At 40.5% G+C, this 19,951-nt stretch overlaps 1 long non-coding RNA gene across 2 annotated transcripts in view; it reads left to right on the forward strand.

The window, feature by feature from the left end:
• The window catches only part of LOC119007982, a 107,692-nt gene extending 88,160 nt beyond the window's left edge, over positions 1 to 19,532 (forward strand). Inside the window, exons 2-3 of one of the 2 annotated variants that reach the window (XR_005071293.1) lie at positions 17,958 to 18,070; positions 18,428 to 19,532. This is a non-coding gene — a long non-coding RNA (uncharacterized LOC119007982). The remainder of the gene's footprint in view (positions 1 to 17,957; positions 18,071 to 18,427) is intronic. The other variant, XR_005071294.1, reaches the window with a different exon arrangement.
• Positions 19,533 to 19,951: the final 419 nt, after the last annotated feature.

The following is a 19,951-nucleotide window of genomic DNA, read 5'->3' on the forward strand; positions in this document are numbered from 1 at the left end:
TTCTTTCGGTTGCGCGGCCTTCAGAGGATGCGGAGGTAAATAAAATCACTGTGTTTATGTTAGAATAAAGTGCGGCGCCTTCCTGTAAGGCCCTGACATTGTGGAGTTCCTCTCGCAGTGGAGGCGTTATCGTGAGTTATGACTGCGGTGTTGCCAATTTGAATGCACAGCGCGCAGCGGCTTGGGTCGCCGGTCAGCCATAAATTGCTGCATTAAGTGTTATCTATGCACATATAGCATAAATACTTCATTATTGTGTTGAACTACTTTGGGAAATGAAATAATAGGAGTTTGATGGTGTGGGAAATCTGCTTTTGACAACCTAGATTAATGTCTGTTTCTCACTATGTCTGTTTTGCAGTCTTCTCAGTTGACAGCTAGCGAGTGTTTTTGCTGCAGCGACACTTTCAGCAAAACTAGCTGCTGATCCGTTAACCCACTGTAGGGTGGCATGCCTCGTAGATGTCTAATAACCACACATTTTCAAAGTGGGTGAGGTAGTTTATATAACCTCTGACGCCTGCATGTGTCCATAATTGACAGCATTGTGTGAATTGACTGTTTAAGATTCAAATCATAAAAAAGGGGCTTATAATAGTCTATTCTGCTGTTCTCATTATTATTCTTCTCAGTGTTGGCTTGAGACAGATCTGAGCAGTAATAACTGTTTCGGTAGAGACAGTGACTACACACACACACACACACACACAAAGGAAAAATCATTTTCATATTCAATATATACTTAATGTATGGCTTGAAGCAATGTTGTTGGTTTTTTTCATGCAACAAAAAAATAGAACACTAAATATAACTTAGATGCGTGAAAAAGAGAATAAAAGTAGAGAGATGAACAGTGTGAGCAGAAGGATAGGAAAGTTGCTATCCGTGTTTCATTATCACATGTCAAGCTAACAGAGCCATTTGTATGAAACCTTCGCCGCAGCAGATTATAGGGAGACTTAAAGACTCAGTTAGTCAATTTTCTCTTTTTTGGGGGGTATATTTTTTAGATTATTGACTGTGCTGATGTGACATTATTATTCATCCATCATTATCTTCTCTTGTTTGAGCCTACTCTCTCTCTGTCTCTCTGGTTTGTATTGTCGTCGGCTGACTTGCTAGTCGATTTGTTGGTGCGGTTGCTGGTGGATTGGTCAGTTTTATCAGGAGGATTACACAAAAACTACCAAAAAATTTCCCACAAAACTTGGAGGGAGGATAATAATAATAAATGATAATGTTGCATTTTACTGAAAGGCGCCTTTCAAAGCACTCAAGGACACCACACATAACAACAACAGTACATCAAAAAAAAAAAATCAGGAAACATTTTGCTGCATTTATGAAAAGATTAATAAATAAATATGAAGATGCAATTACATAGTTCAATAACAGAGAATAGGCAAGAGTGTGATTTTATGATTAGTCTGATACAAAGTAAGCCACTAGAAATAAGTGTGTTTTCAGGTGGGATTTAAAGGTAGAGACAGTGTCAGAAGTGCAAATGTCTGGTTGGAAAGAGTTCCAAAGGGTCAGATCGGCTGAGAGCTCTTGACCCCATGGTGGTTAGGTTGGCAGATGGGGCAGAGAGCTGGATGGTAGAAGAGGATCAGAGAGTGCGGGAGGGAGTGTGGATATAGATAAGTTCAGCAAGATATGATGGTGCCAGGTTGTGAGGGAGGATGGGTCGTGGCCCAGTATGGAGCCCAATAACTTTGTGTGAAGATCCGAATAAAAGGGCATATTTTTCGACTTATTTGTTGATTTCTCAGGGAACTATGGATGTATATATCTGCTGTATTTAGGTGGCTCTACACATCCAGGACATTGGCACCTTGTTTTAATCAGCAACACTAATTGGAGCCTGTGCTTGTGGTACAGCCAGAGTTGTGTTACATATAAAGGGACAGCACTTAACTGTTGTTTATCTTCCTGAAAGTGCTAAGCTGTGCTTTTGTGTCTTCTATCACTTCTTACATGCCACATTTAAAGCATTCACCAAAAAAGACTCCTGACAAACGGCAGCAGCACCAGACGTGTCAAGCAGTCGATTGATTACCTCGGTGACGAGGCTTTTTCAGGTAGCTGCTTCACAATAAAAGCCCTCCACTGTGACTCAGTTGAAAGCTTTCACGACCCTGCAGCACTCCAAAAATACTGATTGCATTAGCAACAGCTTATCACAGCAAGTGTGGCTGCTACAGTGCGGTAAAGTGGAGTGGAGTAGAAATCGTGAGGCTGCTGTCTGTTGTATGAAAGTGAGAAAAGGAATACTCAACTGAGACTGAAAACGAAAACCACAAAGGCTTTTTTTTAAAAGTTCTGTTTCTGTCTTGCTACCTGCGTGACCGTGCACATGTTGAGCCAGTCAGCTCGGTACATCAACAGCTGCTTGCGGAGCCCGACACAGTTTGATCCTGTTAATAAGCAGGACCATAATATCACAGGTCGGTTTGGTTATCGCCTGCACAGGGGAGCCTGGTGTGACTAAACTGTGTCACATTGAGCCAGTGGGAATGGGGCCATGGTCATGTTACCGCCTCGACTCTCTCACAGTGCCACCTGAGGTGTAGACGACCCTGCTAGATTCAGGGGGCCAGTTCCTAGATTTATGCTGTAAAAATAACCAACAGGAGTTGGCTGAGACCGTGCTCACCTGTATCTCACAAAGTGTGAATCTTTCAGTGTGAACCCTATTTTGGTAGTTGCTTCTTGCCTCATTGTTAATGACTGATAAAAAATTGTGGGGTTTCAGTTTAAATTTAAAGTTAAAGGTTGTGCTAAAGAAACAGCGCAATTGGACGAAGATGGGAAATGTCTAAGGTAGGAGATAGACAATATGGAGATAGAGAGGTGGACAGGATAAGGAAAATTGTTGGTGAAAAGATGTCAGCCTTAAGAGCTCGCGCAACCCTGGTTACCAAGCTGTGAGAAGTCAAAACGGAGGACTGACTGAGCTGCTTTGTCATCTCTGAGTGGGGGAGAAAACTCTTCCACTTGACTGAGGCAAACTGAGCCACTTAGATGAAGTAGGAGGCCTTTAGCTGTAGGTGACGGTTATCTCCTGAAGCACGTGCCCAGCAGCCAAAAAAGACAATATACTGGTTCTGGATTTTGACACATTACGGTTAAGGAACCGGCTGTCACATCGTCAGAGCTAACAGTCACCACTGTGTGCATGCCATTGTTTTGTGACTGAGAGCTGAATGACTGAGCAATTACACAGACTTCAATTGAATTTGATTGAAAATGCACGAGGTAGATTAGAGTTGTTGCAGCTCTAGTAAAAGGAGTAATTTAGATGTTTTGTGCTGCAGTTCTGCTTATCACTAAAGCAACATAATGTATTTGGCAATCCCCCACCCCAAATTCAAATCACAGGTTTTTGTAACCGTTTGTCAGATGCAGTGAAACATTATGTGTTAACTACACACAAAACTCCTCACTTCGTAACGATGTCAAGTCTTGAAGTACACGTGCATGCTCAGGCATTTTTGCTATGTGACAGTCAAAATTCCCAAAAGCCTCGCAAGCAACCCAGAACAATAAAACAAGCAGCTGTAACCTGAGCAAGGGACAGTAATAACTGGCTGTAAAATTCTGTCAGCTAAACTTGGTAATAGCGCAGAAACAAATGACAGCGGCGAGGGGTGGCTGAGAAAGAAAGCTCATTTACCCTCTTATAAGTCAGTGTTTCATTAAAATGCCGTTATTTTTGGGTGAAAGAACCACATGATGTTGCTCAAGGACACATTCGTGTCAGGGAAAACAAAACACAAATACGTTTTATATTTAGTCCCTAGCAACTTCCTTCTGCAGCGCACAGCTGTGTACCAAACTGCCATTTGTAACACATGCAACTGTGATTCATTAGAAATATTCAGTCGCTGACACAAACACTTTGATCATACACCAATTTGATTGTAATTACGCCAAACACCAAACCCTCGGAGGAAAAACAACATTGGAAGCTACATTAGAGAGCAGGTTTGTGTGTAGGTGGGTGGAGAGGGGAAATCATTTTCAGAGTACAACCCTCTAATCAGTATTTAACTTCAAACATTTGCTTGTGGGGCTAATTGAGGATGACAGATGAAGAGAGGCTAGCCTACTCGCAGAGTGTAATTGGAGGCTAATTCTCTGCGATTTGTCTCATCTGGGTGGGACAGATCAGTGGTCTGGGGAGGGGAGATAATCAGGTGAACAAATCACTGTAGTCGCGCTCTAAATTCCTGTTGAACTGCTGGACCTGATAAGCCGAGCTGATTGCAGATGAGACAACATAACTGAACGCTACATCATTTACTTTTTTTTTTTTTATTAGATCAAAAGCCACCTCGGTCAGGCCCCATCAAACACACACTATACTGTGGGAGTAAACGCTCTTGTTTCTGTGCTCGTTATTCTCCCGCAGTGTTTTAACACGATAACACTAATGCCGCTCGGCTACCATTTTTATTTCATGGCGCGGTTGTTTGTTTGTTTGACGCTTTACAAATAAGGGTTTTGGAGGGATAAATGCCTCATGAAGACGTACAATCCCAAAAGCCTCTTAAATATCTACATCTCCGTAAGTGTGGGAATAAACAAAATTGGAGAGGAGCCGCACTAATCTCGTCATCTCGCTGTCAGTCTTTTCTTTTCACTCTCAATAGCCGAGTGGCACATAAAAAAACAGACAAATAATCAGTCTAGCAGGCATTTAATCGCACAGGCAACACGCATACATTATCTGTCTGTCTCAGTCTCAGTCACAGCAAGTCTGAAAGCTCGAGTTCAGCCCGAGAAAATGTGGAAGTGGTTTAATATTTGGTGTTTTTAATGGTGTGTTGTGTAAGATCTAAATGTAGTTAAAAACATTCAATTGTGTCAGCTTTACTCAAATGTAGCTTGCAGTAGTTGTTTAGTATGCCTGCTTAGTATCGTGTTTACCTCCTAATATTTTATTTAGCATTTTTTGTATAAGAGAAAATGCAACAATGACACTGAGGAATGGTGAATATACAGGTAAATAATCATTATTTTGATCGTCACAATTTGAACAACTTGATACAGTGAATTTGTATAGAAACAAATATGTCGAATAAAAACCAAAAAAAAGTTTGAACTAAACATTTAGATGGGGGTGACCGCTGCCCCCTTTTCGTTTGAAGCAGGTGGCTGGAAATTACAAATAGTTCCTTTATTGCAGTCCGTGGACCATTTTAAAAAATAATTCAAAACTATAACAGATAACCTTATCATCAATAGTTCCTCTCAAACAAGGGTAGAAAATATAGAATGGAGCAAAAGAAGTAATTTGAGGGGAAGGGGATATGATTCTGTGAGGAGGAGATGACTGTGAGGTGTGTAGGAGGCGATTATAAGGAACAGTGAGGTGTTTTTTTTTCTGCTCCTTTGTGAGACTCTGACAGCTAAAGGAAAATGTCATTATTCACCTTTACAGTTTCTGTTGAAGCGGGGAACGTGGCAAACGAACATGGCGGAAGAGGAGACAAAATCAAGGGAAGAGGAAAATCTGTGCCATTATGGATAGACCTCTGTGCCCCTTCCCATAATGCCTCTCTATAGTTAATACAGGGCAGGTCTTAAAGAGAGCCTCTCCCGTCGGCAGCTGCGTTCAGTGTGGTGGAAGATGGGCTGATTTCAAAGGAAAAATGCAGGAGTTTGTTTCACAAAGACAGCATTTAAATGCCGTAGAAGGCTTCTTTTGTTGCTACTTGACAGTGTATGGAGTATGGCCCTGTTTGAATGGGATATTTTCCTAAGCATAGCAAATGTGCAAACACACAGATGAAAGAAATCCTACCATCCATGTGTTGAATATGAACTCTGTTAAATCAACAGAGGATGGTTACCTGGGGACAGTGGCAAGCTCAAGTTTTGTGCTCAAGTTAATATCTAATATCACTTTAATCTCAAACTGTCAGGGTTAACATTGTGAGACCAGAAAGACCCAAACGCACACGCACGGGCAGGAAGGCAAAGATGTTAAGTTGAGAAACCTCAGTCCAATAAACCAACCTGCAAAAATCATGTGAGCAGCACAAAGGTAGGTGACTAAAAGGCTGGCGACAAAAAAAAAAAAAAAAGGCAATAAGTAGAATCCAGGAAACTAAAGGATAAGGTAAATGCAGGAGACGCATGACAAAATCAGACATACTGACAAAGAGTTAGAGGCGAAACACAGGCTTGAATAACCATGAACTAATTAACAAAAGGGAACTGAAAAGCAAAACATGACACATGCGGGGGAAAAAAATACAGGATAAAACTGGAAATGAATCCAAAAGACAACAAAGCTATTTGTCAAAACATATCTGACAAACAGGGTGGATAACCAACATTGTCAGGAAATGACTCAGAAGAATATTAACTGTAAGATTCCCAGAGTGCAGTGGCGTGGGACGTAAAAGAAGCTGCTGATGGCGACAAAGTCATCTACATGGACTCACTGCTAAGTAAATACTGAACTCGCAGTCACTCCAGTTGCTCTGTAACTCTGCTGTATGTGTTGATATATCAAATCTATCCTGTGATAGTAAATTTGTTTTTATATCTTTTTCCTTTGCCTCCAAGAAGCCCCCCAAAAAGTCAAACGTGCTTTGAAATGAAAAGTAATCTGACTTAACATGTGCTCCGTCTCAGTTAGACATTTGGATTTTGTTCTTCCTACGGCTCTTAATTGTATCATTTCATCATAATGTGGCTAAATCCAAGCCTATTTTTTTTAATCCTCAGGGCTTCTGTTTAAACAGAGTCTCTCTGTCACAGTCAGTTAAGTTCTTTGTCTTGTTTGCACATCTGAATCTTTTTTTTTTTTCTTTTTTTTTCAGCTCCAGCTTTGTTCCAGAAATATTCTGGTTAGAATTCACAGAGCAGACAATTAACCAAAGCCACAGTACATTATAAGCAATACCTCAACTCCTTCGTATGGTTCATCATTTGGTGTTTAGTGACTCAATATCAGTGTGCAGTGATAGATTCTGTTGTCTTCTGGCTGTTAAAAAACATTATTCAGACACGTGATTGTTGATTTACTGTTATTGCTGTGAACGGCAAGTGATCGCTTCTCCTGAGTGTTGGGAATACACTCAGAGTAATATTATTTGGAAATAATACATTTAAAAAAAAAACATATCTTTGAACATTTCTTTCTCATAGATTTATGACGCTTGTACATCTGATTATCTCCTCTCCTGTTATTATCATTCAGTTTCGTTCAGTCCCTTTGCTCCTTTCTGGATTCTAATCATCCACACTGCTTTTTTATGTTCCCCACCATCTTCAACTATTTGAGAAACTTTTGGTTTTGTTGTATTAAAATCTTGAGATTAAACTCAAATTACTTTCCAGTAGATGGATGAGAGAGAATCAACACAGCAGAGACCTGTGGGATTTAGATAATAATTATGTGCATGCATTTCACACATACTTGAGCAAAGTGGTTTGCTCGTTATTATCTCACCAGTCTTTTGTTTCATCAGGCTCTTATGCATTCCTTTGAATCTTCATTAGACCAAACGAGCGCTGTAACCATCTGCCCAGTTTCTCTTTCCCCTCATTTGAATTCAAGTCCAAACACAGTTTCAGAGCGTTTATTAAGGTTTTTTTTTTGTTTTTTTTGGCTTAATATTTATGGATGATCTGTTCCTTTTTTCTAAATTGCTCCAATAAAAAGAAATTGTTCCTTTTATATTCACAGTGTTTGTGACTCCATGAAATAACCAGATGAAAATGTGTGTGTCTTCCTGCCCATGAAGTGTGAGAAACGCACCGTCTGATCCAACAGACAACAGACAGGACAGCCTCGACCATATTTAGTTCCATCAATCAGAACGGATGTTAAAGTTTGATTTGTTATAATTTCAGTTTAACACAATGTTTTAAACCTGCACAGCAATTTGTTTTATTGTCAACCAATCTAACATTTGCACGATTAACTGTTGATGATAATAGCAACTTTATTTATGTAGCAACTTTAAAAACCGTTACAAAAAAACAAGTCATTTTGGTAGAAATCACAATCACGTGATTACTCGTAGTAATCTTAAATAAATGAATATAAGCAGCAGACAGTGTAACATTGGAATAAAAGAAGTAAAATCTGGGTTATTAACTAACTTATTAGCTCAAATCATCTAAATCAGGTCTTAAAAGCAGTTTTATACAGCTTTTATATCCAGATGGCAGAAATGACTTGCAATATTACGTAGCTGATAAAAAGATTAATGGAATTTAATGTTGTGTTTCCGTATAAAATCTCCAGTTAACTGTAATATTTGAGCACTGCTTCACTTTGTGGCTCTTTCTTTTTCAAATTAAACAGAGCACTGTTATTTCTAAGAATTCTGTTGTTATTACTTTATCAATAATGTGGTCAAGATGGAAACAATGAAATGTAACCCTGGTGGCTCACCCTGACCTTTTCCCTGACTGTTCGAATGTGACGCCTCATTCAGACCTTGAATCGCTGTGGAACTGCCACACAGAATCTTTGCAGCATTGAACCATTTTGTATACATTCTCTGCTGTATGTGGTACTTCATTATATTACTGCTAATATGATTGTGTCGCCATGGTGACGGTCTATTGGCCAGCACACTTGATTTGATATTCAGCTGAGGGTGCCTGTGGCAACCAGAGCTGGTCGTTGTTGTGTGTGCGTGTGTGTGTGTGTGTGTGTTTGACAGTCTGTTAATGAATGTAATACTTCACACTTAGGGACAAGGCTGTTCTGACAAACCTGTCTCTACCCATGTGCATACAGAGGGAGAGAGAGAGCGATGCAGCGTTGGATCTCAGTTGCAGCTTCAGTGCCTCTGTGAAAAACTGATCTCAGATAAGATCTTCAAACCTTAGCGGTAACACTTGCTATCTTAAGATTGATCTTGGGGCCTGACTGTAGTTCGGCACCTGCAGATGATCACTGCCGCCGAGCTTCGCGAGGAAGGTCATATGGCAGATAATGTTGTTTCGAGTAGTCAGACCAAACACTGCACAAGCTTCTGATTTCTGCAGCCTAATACAACAGTATCCGTTTGATCACATTCGTATATCCGTCGCCTTGTTTCCTTTTTGTTGTCGGCTGGGTCAGCGACACGCTCGCTCGCCCGAACATTAATTGGTATACGCCTATTTATGCACAAGGCTTACATACACGCACTTTCACACAAACGTACAATCAAACGTAGAAGTGGTTGCCCTTGCTCTCTGCCCCCCAGGTGTGACTGACTTTCGCAATCTCAGGCTGCCTTGTAGTCATTAAAATGTCAGTCGTGTCCTGACATTTACTTCATTTCCCATTTTCGTGGACGAGGAAAACAGACCCATTCTCAAACAAGCTCGTACGCTCGATACCGAGAGAGAAATGCATCCGCTGTGAGGTCTCACGTTGTATGGCTGCCAGTGTCAAGCTGACAATGTCCTTGAGGTTTGTGCATCTGACTTCCAAAAAATCCAACTCCGATTTATTCATTATCTGCATTATTTTGTCCCTGTCCCATCTGTAATGGTTGGAGGCTTGCCCAGAGAGACAACGGAGAAAGAAGAGTCCTTGGGAGCAGATACGAGTTGAGCTGTTAGCAAGCAAATCTCATTCTTTGAGTCTTGTCTATCGGCATGCCCGACAGATTTGTGGGGCTGTGATTGTAATGCATTATCTGGTGAAGGCAGTCCAAAGGAGGATTACAAATGGCAAGCAGTGGCTCATTATCACCGCCCGTCCAGAAGAGCACAGGAGAGTCAAGCTGGCACAGAGACACAAGCAAGAACCCACAGTACACAGAAATGTAGATAGGAGTGAAAGACATGTCCGTCCTTGTATCTGGAATTTTGAGGTCAAGTCAGAGTTGGCGTCTCCAGTTTATTAATTCATCATGTGCTTTTTGTTTGTGCTTTTTATTAATGTGTAGGAATGTTTCATTTTCATGAATAGTCAAAATGATGAGTGATGATGATTCAAATACGCCTGATCCTCAAATGTGAGGAATGTGTTATTCACTCCCCGACCCAATCAGTTTCCATTCAGCTCACACACAGCAGCCTCATGTTTCACCTGTAAGACTCATATTTCATTGCCCATGTTCATCTTCTGTGAAGTGAAAACATAAGATTTACACAAAGTCAACGCTATAAAGAATCTCATACTTCAGTACACTGAAACAAACCCCATTTGTTTTAACTTAAAAAGTTAGTGTCTGGGCTGCATGTGAATTTCAAAAATGACTGAATTTAAGCAGACAGGCTGAGGTAATTTTGTCATGATGCAAACCAAAAAAAACTTATTTTCTAAGAATATGAACATGAGATTGTGGAGTCAACACTTTTAGTTTCTATCAACTGAAAATCTAAAGCTGAGAAAACTTAATCTGCAGGTCAGTCTGCCTATAATATGTAGTTTACTTAACTTAGTTACATCAGTTATGTTACTGTAGATAACAGCTGTAACCACAACCACCGGGCCCTCCTTAAAATAATCTGCTGGCAAGGGTCACAGGTATTATTTTGAGTGTTTGCAACCCTGGCTGTTGCTACTTCTCCTGGAGTTAATTTATTCAAACACTGGTACAGAGATGAATTCACTCCAAATAAGTTCTTCCTTGTCTGTCATTGTTGAGCAGTGGTTTTGGTTAATAGTCCCCGGTCATTATGTTCTCCAGTCAGGGTACATTGTCACTCAAATGTTAATGTTGCTGTCAGGTGAAACGGGTTTTGTTTGGCAGCTGAGCAGCGGTTGCCTCATCCAGGCATCAGTTACATTGTCTGCCATGAGCTGTCAGTCTGGCAAATGGTAGGAAGACCATTATTGTGTGTAACAATTTGATTGCACATGAAATGATGTGGCATCAGGTGTTTTCTAGATGTTTCGGTGCATTTTGTGTATTATATGTATGTTTTGAAGTCTAGAAAAACATCCTTATCCAGCTTATCTGAAGTATGGCTGGACACTGGAGACAGGAGTTTGAGGAAAGACTGCTTTAATGAAGAAAAACCAAAGAGTTCAAAATGAGTTAGCAGCTGCTCCCAGAAAGTCCACAGTGGATAATTCAGAGCTGGGTTTCTGATGAGACAACAGACGAGGCTGGATGGGCTGGTGTGTGTGGCAGGTCCGCAGCACAGAGGGGAAGAGGGTTGGTTTCAGACTGGGGAAAAAACCAGAGCAGAGGTGCACAAAATATTCCCAAGCTAGGCCCATGTGTTACCACTGATGGTTTCACAACGAACTGGCGAAGACTGGAGGGGAAAGACCGGCTTAGGACAGGTAACTGGTGGTCAGTGTAGATGGACTGACTATCAAAAAGTAGGTCAGCCACGCCCAGCCTGAGACAAAACACTGACAGACAGAGGGAGACAAAGTTTTACATCAAGAAGGGGAAAAACACAGGAGAAACAAGGGGAAATGGACAAAGCTCAGCAGATCCTAACAGATCACAACAGAGCACGACATCTCATGCTGTTCCTAAGTGCCATTTTTTCCATTCCATCTGCCGGCCTGGCTCTACTCGGTCTGACTCAGCATGGCAGCTTTTTCCCCTTCACAACTTGGCTACCTGCCTGAAGGTGTGTCTTAAACCAGTGACCTGCTTGTCCCCGCAGTACTAAGAAAGTATCAAAGAATCACACATTTCATTTACTATAACTTCTCCACAATAAAAGCCCCTGTTATTTAGCCAGCTAAAAGCTTTTTTTTTTTTTTTTTTTTTTTTATGAAGTAGCATGCTGTGTTTTCACCACCAGTCACTGAACAGTAAACACGACTGCTGAACCAGCTGAAAGCAACACAATGAAACAGTGAAACACAGCAGATGTTTTAAAGCATAAACAGGACGAGAGGAACAAAAGCGATTCAGTCAGAAGCTACAAAAGTACTTTGACTTTTACTTTTGACTTTTAAAAACATCTTTCTCTCAGTATTCCTTAACAGATGGGAGTTCAGTATCAATTTTAGGGGGGAGACTGGTGTTTGCTACACTATAGTTTCTCTTACCGGCTGGCCGTTCAGGATGACGCGTGAGCTCTGAGCAATTGGTGGGCAGCGGAATCCTAAACTGTGTGGTTTGAATGCTAATACATTCAACCAACAACTATAGATGGTAATAACAAAGTGAAGAAACATTTTGACATTAATTACAGTTTACTTCATTTACTTCAGGATAGTTACAGTTATTTTCCAGGCCGAGATGGTAGTGGAAAAAGCACGTTTGGAACCCCAGGCGAAATAGTTCAAATCAATGACAATATCTAAAACATGTGCCACAACTGTGGCAGGAATACGCAACTTGTCAGACATCACACTTGTTTACTCATGTTGCATTAATAGTTCATAAACAGTGTCTCAGTAACAGCAGCCTCAACCTCTGCGTTTATTATTGCTACTCTGCTTCGTGGAGGCGTGCACTTCCCAGCGACCTGTCAGTGCACAAACAAAGTGAGAGCTCGACACAAGCCTCTCACCCGCATCGCATTACCCTGTCACACATACAGCCAGCGACGTGGACTCTGCTGACACGCACGCTGAAACAATGGAGAGAAAAAGAGGCAGTAAGGCATTGTGAATGGAGCAAGCAGACTGCTCAAGGGAGATAAAGTCAATTAAATTCTAATCAAACCAAGAGGATACCATGCATTAGATTATGGGGAAAATAGAGACGTGTGTGTGTGTGTGTGTGTGGTTAAGTCAGGTTAGAGGGCAGAGATGGCCTGCGTGCCTTAGGAAATACAAAGTAGCTCCACATGCAGTTGATTTGTTCTGCTGTGCACTTACAAATACGAGCAGAACCAAAGTCAACAACAAACAAGCTCAGTCCAGAATGCAGCTGTGAATCGATGGCGCTCTCACTCTCACTCCGGTGTGTAAACAGTACTGAGCCAGCCATTTCAGGAGGTAAACAACACACGTATTGGTACGTAAAACAGGCAAAAAAAAAAAGCCGTGCTGGTGTTGGAAAAATTGGTACAACTTCTTGGATGCACGATAGCAGGTATGTGTCAGAAAAGGTTGCAACAGCACTGAAAGAAAAGAAATTGTGATGAGCACAGACAGTTTCAGCCACATGTGTATGTGCAGTGAGTTTGGAGGCCAGCCCTGGAGCTCTGCATATGGCCAGAGGAAATATAGTGCCCGCAGCCAGAATGGTGTCCCAGTCACACTGTTAAATCCTTAATTAACACAGGGCTGAGTTGGTGTCTAGCTGTGCTAAACGCCAGCAGCAAAAGGGGGCATTATATCTGTGCCAAGGAATCCATCTTTTGACCCATTGGTATTGTGTTTATCTGCTGCTGATTAGTGCAGCTTGAGACAAATGAGACGCAGAGGGAAGTCACACAACCAACATAAAATACTTAAGCCAAGCCGACGAGCCACCCACATCCTGACATCTTGTATTTAATATGGGTGTAAATCACCTGTTTTGCCATGATATTATATCATATGATTTCTTTGGACGACAAAGTGTGCAGCAGTAAGATTTTGATGAAACAACTGACAAGGAGACTAAACAATTGTTTTTCTGTTTTGTTTTGTTTTTTTCTAATCACAATTATTACCTCAAGCTTATGGCATTTAACATTGTGTTAATTAGACCAGGAGCTTGCAGGCTTTCCCTCCTACTCGCAGCTCCACAAACTCCATTTATGCTTTTCTTACACACCATCGTTTTAAGTCACTGTATCTCCTGACAGAACAGCACGGTTTAATTTGAGCCTGCATCCATGTCTTTTCTGCCAGTTGACACAGAGAAGCTGATCTTGCAGCGGCAAGGGCAACAAGCTGGCAGACCCTGAGACAGATGTCCTGTCTGTTGACCTGTCTTTTCTCAGAAGTCCAAAACATGTCCACACTGCTCATTTCTTCCTGAGAGGGAGGTAAATATCCTCTTCGGCTTTTTCTAGGCAGCTTGACATCACCAGCCCGATGAGTGTGACTGTCTAGGAAAGGAGGTGACACAAACGTGCAAGGGGGAATTTCAAACTAAAAGGGTATCTAAAGAGGATGATATTGATGGATGTTTTCACTTTGCACTGATGATATCGGGTCAGTATTTATTAAAGCCCTGGGATGAAATGATGACATGTTCAGGGTGTACCCCGCCACTCGCCCCATGTCAGCTGGCATCAGCTCAAGTCCCCTGGAGGATATGAGGTTTAAGGATAATGAATGAACGAATGAAATTGATAATGATTAAATTGATATACTATGTTGATCAGAACCAACACATCATTATACAATTAGTAATTAAACCTGTCACAATAATTACATTATCAACTTACACAATTTATCTTATCAACTTATTGATATGTTCATAACCACCGTATATTGTATACTGACTGTTGTGTTTGCATGCAACCCTTCTTAACAGAGCCCTAGTGTCCATTTTATTTGCTGTTTTACTTGTGGGATGCAGTTTTGTGTTGTATTTATTCAGGATATTTATCCAATTCCACTATTTTGATTTTTTTTTTTTTTTGATAAACATTCATTGCCTTTTGAAAAGGGTTTGATTGCATCATTATGCCGAACCCCACTGTAAAACACCGTAATTAATTGAGTTGAATTTGATTAGATTAATTGAAATTATGTTAATGTTTGATTATGATAAGGCCAGGCATCCCCTCAGCTCACAGAGTCCCACTCGTACTTCCTTTAAAGTCATTATACATTTCCTTGATTGCTCTAATGAGAGACTGGAAATGTTACTTAGCGACGTGAAATTGTATTTAAGGAGCTACTTCACAAATATGGTGTTTTTGTGTATACTAAGTGCTGTTCATGTAAACGTAACATTGTGTTAGCAGTGATCACATTCACTACAAGGACGAGATGAGCAGCATGGAGGGAACATAAGCCACATGTTAGCCAGGAGCGCATGGATGAGCAGTCTCGGACATCTTATCAGTCATTTGTATTCTGTCAATGAATTGTTCATTGTCATTGAACTGAAGGTAATAGTAACACTTCGTCCTTGTCTGTCAGCCGCTGTGAGTCAGTCCTTTCTGTCTGAAGTCAGTGTGCTTTCTCTCTGGGATTTAGAGTATAGCTGATATCAAAAGGGGACTGTGTGAGAGGAAAGATGTAACCCTCCTACTCATATCCATGCATGAGCTCACACACATGCTAATGCACACACAACCCTGCCCTGGGCATCATTCTTTAGCTCTAATACCACACACAGAATCACAAGTTGAGCTCAAGTCTTTTTTTTATATAAATCATTTAAATGGCCAAAACCAATCAGAACATTAACGCAACCTTGGCGGGCCTCCTGTATTATAGAACAGTGTATCCTTGGCGCCTGATTGGTCAATAACTAGGAAGCCTTGTATGTTTATTAAAATACATGCCTGACCATGTTCTCTCTTCAGTGCAGGAAGGTGTGTGAGTCTGTATGATGTCAAACGAATGTGTGCTTATTTGTTGATGTGAAAAGTTACTTAGTCCTACACATAGTTAGCTGCAATAGCTTACATTACAAGAAGGTTGTTATTTATCTCAAAGGTAACATTGTGCTCATTTTCAAGTTCATGCTTTTATTATGGGTTGCTACTTGAAAATGTTAAATCCTTTGATATTGAACGGGCCTACTCTGCTCTGATTGGACAACTGTCACAGGCCTGAGCAGGCACAGCCTACTGCATTTCCCGATCAGTTCTACGGTTGTTTTTGCAAACCACTGTGTACTTGGGTTCTGGCTGAGGCTGCTGTCTGTTTCGTTGTGACATTACAATCTTATGTAAGTCCTGAAGGCTTGTCAGAAAGCACAGTTACTAAATACGGACTGTGTGCATTTGTTACAGGCCTGACACCTCGTGTTGCCAGCAACAGGTGTGGCGTCCTGTTTTGCACAGGATGAGCACAGGCAGGAAACTTAAGTTGTGTTCGTTCAGCAGGCTATTCTCTGTCAAGGGAACATGCAGCCCTACTGCGACTGGCACTAGCTTAGGCAGATACTCCCCCTGGTGGCAAAATGAGTCTCCTTCAAAGTACTACCCAAAGCCTATTATATACATATAAATAAGACCTTTTTCACAGTTAGTTACATGAAAACAACTTCACAATTGGGACAATACATTTGTAGGCATCACATATTCCTCCATCGTTGGAGTGTTTTGATACATTTACAGTTACATTTACATGTCGCCTGGACCTGCTTAATAATTAAAAACAACACATGGTAATCTGACTTTCAACAATAAGAGACCTTTAATTTGATGAACATTTGTTATTACAAGGACAGAGTTTGTAATTAGTGTTAAGGTCGTGATGAGACTTTGACTGCTCAGATTGCCTCAAAATCCTTGTACCAAAATGGATAATTTGCAACACAGATGCTCTTTCTTGGCATTTTTTTTTTTTTTTTTTTTGGCAAAATTACAATCTGAGGCTTGATGTGTATGACTGGAGTTTTACAGGGTCCCATCTTTCATCAGGAGTCGACTCGCTGCGGTTTGTTGTTTTCATGCTCATAAATGAAATATGGCACAAACAAAAATTGGCTGCCAAAAAACCTAGCTCCTCAGCTCACATTACCAAAAGCTTGGTTTTGGTATGTAAGAATTGGGAAGGAGATCAGACTCCTCTTCTGTTTAAAGCCAAAGCAGAGTCCCATACTCTTCTCGGCAAAGTACAACTATGTGCAATTACAAAGGGGCTGTTTCTCCTGCCAAATCTAAGGTGATAGTACCCTTGATGTCTGGAGGGTATATGGCAGCATGTACTGTAGGTTATGTAGATGACTTTGATGGTTGTAATCTATTTGAAGTTAATGCGACATATAGGTCTATATTCATTTGATAATGTTGGAGGCTCTGAATGTGATGAACGATACTGTACGTAGGCCGAAGGCTGGCTGTTACTTCTCTGCGTCTGTTAATATAAATTAATAACACGCTTGAGGGAATGTGTTTGAAACGGCCAGCTGACCTCAACTATTGGAAAGACAATTTATTGATTAAGGCATTGCATTAGATCTGGTCCAGTTTATTATGTAGGAAGAAATTATTGATTAGAGAAAAACACATTACTGGAGCAGCAATTTGCGAGATGCTTGATTCTCAAAATATGTTACCCACGTATGAAAGATGCTGATGCTCCTCTGGCCTGCTTTAATACACCCGATATTAATATGTATCACAAAGGCTAATGGTTTATTTTTTCCACTTTAGGTTTTCACACCTTTTTTGCATGTTAACAAAGCCCACCTCATCATGATGCATTATAGAATAGAGCAATTGCACATTATCATAGGCTTTTAGTGCATTTGCCGTTTGCAGATCACCACAAGATACAAGTAATAGCTGACAGGAAAACAGGCACTCTCTCGCTATGCCTTATTCTTTAATCACATTAGAAAAATAGCCTGTTTATCTTGTCCAGTCCTTGACTAGAGCCACATGAATAATTGACCAGCCTTTTTCATCACTGTGATGATCACAAATAGTCATGTTCAACGCTTTATTTTCTGGATATTACATTTTTTTCCTTTAACTTTCCTATCTTTACTGAGATGTCACTGATCGACACAGACACATCATTTTTTTTTTGTGAGACGCAAACAACCAGAGAATCCAGTCCTCCTGCTCTGATAATGGATAAATAAATGGAGGTAAACTCTTGCTGTAGTTGGAATATGTAGTATTAGCACACCAGTTTAACTTGTCTTTATGTCTTTTTACAACATGCAAGCCTTTCCAAGTCCCCTCTTCTCCTGCACTCTGACTATCTTTATTATCCAATCAGTACTGGCCTCCGTCCAATATTAGAGGACCAAGGAAGAGTGTTTCATCTTATCAGTCCTCTTTCAGATGCAGTTTTTGTCTAAAGACGCATTAGGTGTGAAATAAATAGATAAATCAAGACACACAGGACTGCAGTTTACAGGGCGGGAGAGGTGCTTCATGCTTAACCTTTCTTGTAATTAAATTTTAAAGCTTACTCTGAAATGTTATGTTTCTGCCAGCAGCCCATTTGGAAGTTTTGCTGCAACTGCAAACGAGAGGACTGGATCATCATGGACCTTGTAAAGATGTTCGATAACACCTTGAGTCACAGACAAACATGTCTATTTGTACTGTAAGTAAAGCGCCACTACCACCAATGAGAATCGTCCACACTGCTTCATGATTTAATGACTGCGCTGAGTCTTTGTGTGCCAGTTTCTGCTCCTGTGTTTGCCAAGCCTTACATAAAGCCATGATGAATGTTTCAAATTTAGATTACTGACGGAAAGAAAAAAAAAAAAACTCAGTATATGAAAAGTGAATGATTGGCAGATTCAATCATGATCATAAGTGAACCGGGTCTGCTGGGAGCTGCTTAATGCCAGGGAAAATACACAGAGCGAAGCAGAAAAGCGGCTGAAGGACAGCAATCAGAAAAAAAATAAAGTGAAAAATAATAGTTATTGTTTTGCTGGTATTTTATTTTTAGGAGCTGAGCAAAGGAGCTCCCATGAGGAGCATTTTTCATATCTGCTGTCGTTTATGGAGGTTATGTACATATTCCCCTATACCATCATCTCCTGGGCTGCCTCCGCATGAAGCTATGCTAACTTCAATACACCAAGACACAAAGGCTTCAACAGTGCCTCAAACGTTTGTTTTTTTTGTTTTTTTATTTAACGGACAGTAAATCTGTGATCTAATTACCCATATCACTGCAGTTAATAAGGCATGATTAATTAGATTCACAGTGCATTTGCAGGTGTCTCTATTCTCCTCCTCCCACATTTGGGGTCCTTCAACTGCACAGAATACATAATGCACTAAACCACACACACAGCATGCAGCCACACGAATTATATGTTGCCAACCTAAAAAGTAGCGGACACCTTTAACTTTATAACAATATCACTTTTTCTGTTTATATTTAACTGCTTTACTTCAGCTTTGAGTAGATGCACATGCAGCGCCTCCACACACACACTAGTAGACGAGCAACCCTTAACTGATGTTCACCACCCTGACTTTTTACTTAATTTACATACTGCAGTATTTTCCATGATGGTTAACTGACTGGTAGACAGTGAAGATGGATTACTCAGTAATTCGAGTCAAATTGAAAGTCTGGTTTTGTTGAAATTGATATTAGGCTTTTCCAGTTAAGACATGCATTGCAGATTATTATCTTGACTGCATTCATGAAAATAATGCACATTAAACTGGCATCTTAAACTATGTGATCCATTTATTAATTTCATCTTGGCTGTAGCCTTGAGGTCAGTCTCACATGGTCTTGAAACTGTATTTGCTCGTTAAGCAACGACCACATCCAGTTAATATTTGCCGTCGAAATGGAATGGCCTGAGATATGAGGTGTTCTGCATGGATTATAAACTGAGACTGAGAGACTCTTTTCTATAAAGAAGTGTTGATATACAGCACAGGGGTCAGTGACATATTTCATACATACTGTTCCCAGGGTAATGCTCCACCTTAGGGGCAGGCAATATGACCTAAAATTTATATCATGGTATTTTTTTTTTTTATGTGCTTTGTGGTGTCATATCACAACATTACAAAAAATAAAAGAGATATTCCACTCAAACATGATTCTACCTCTTTTCAGTCTGTTGGCAGTGTCAGGGTTTGCATTAAGAGAAAAAAAGATTTAAAAATAAAGGTTTATAGAAATTGACTTCAAATAGTGTTTTGGGTACAGTAGCCTAATGATAAAATCACGTACATTTACATACAGCAGCAACAGACACATATATTCTGGTTAGGGTCACAGAGCAGATGGATCTTTTGTGTTACGTTTACAACATTGCTGTATTAAGTGCCATGTAACTAAACGGTACTCAACATCTGACCTACTACTCTGGTTATCCAGCTTCATACGTGGCTCAACCTTCACACAATTTTTTTGTTTGTCCTTTTATTACCAAATACACTGCTCCAACATTGCTCCGGCATGCTACAATGGGCGGTAGCCACATTAGCCATGGGACTTGCT

The sequence above is a fragment of the Acanthopagrus latus genome, chromosome 18 (genome assembly GCF_904848185.1).
Source record: "Acanthopagrus latus isolate v.2019 chromosome 18, fAcaLat1.1, whole genome shotgun sequence".
In the NCBI taxonomy this organism is placed as follows: domain Eukaryota; kingdom Metazoa; phylum Chordata; class Actinopteri; order Spariformes; family Sparidae; genus Acanthopagrus; species Acanthopagrus latus.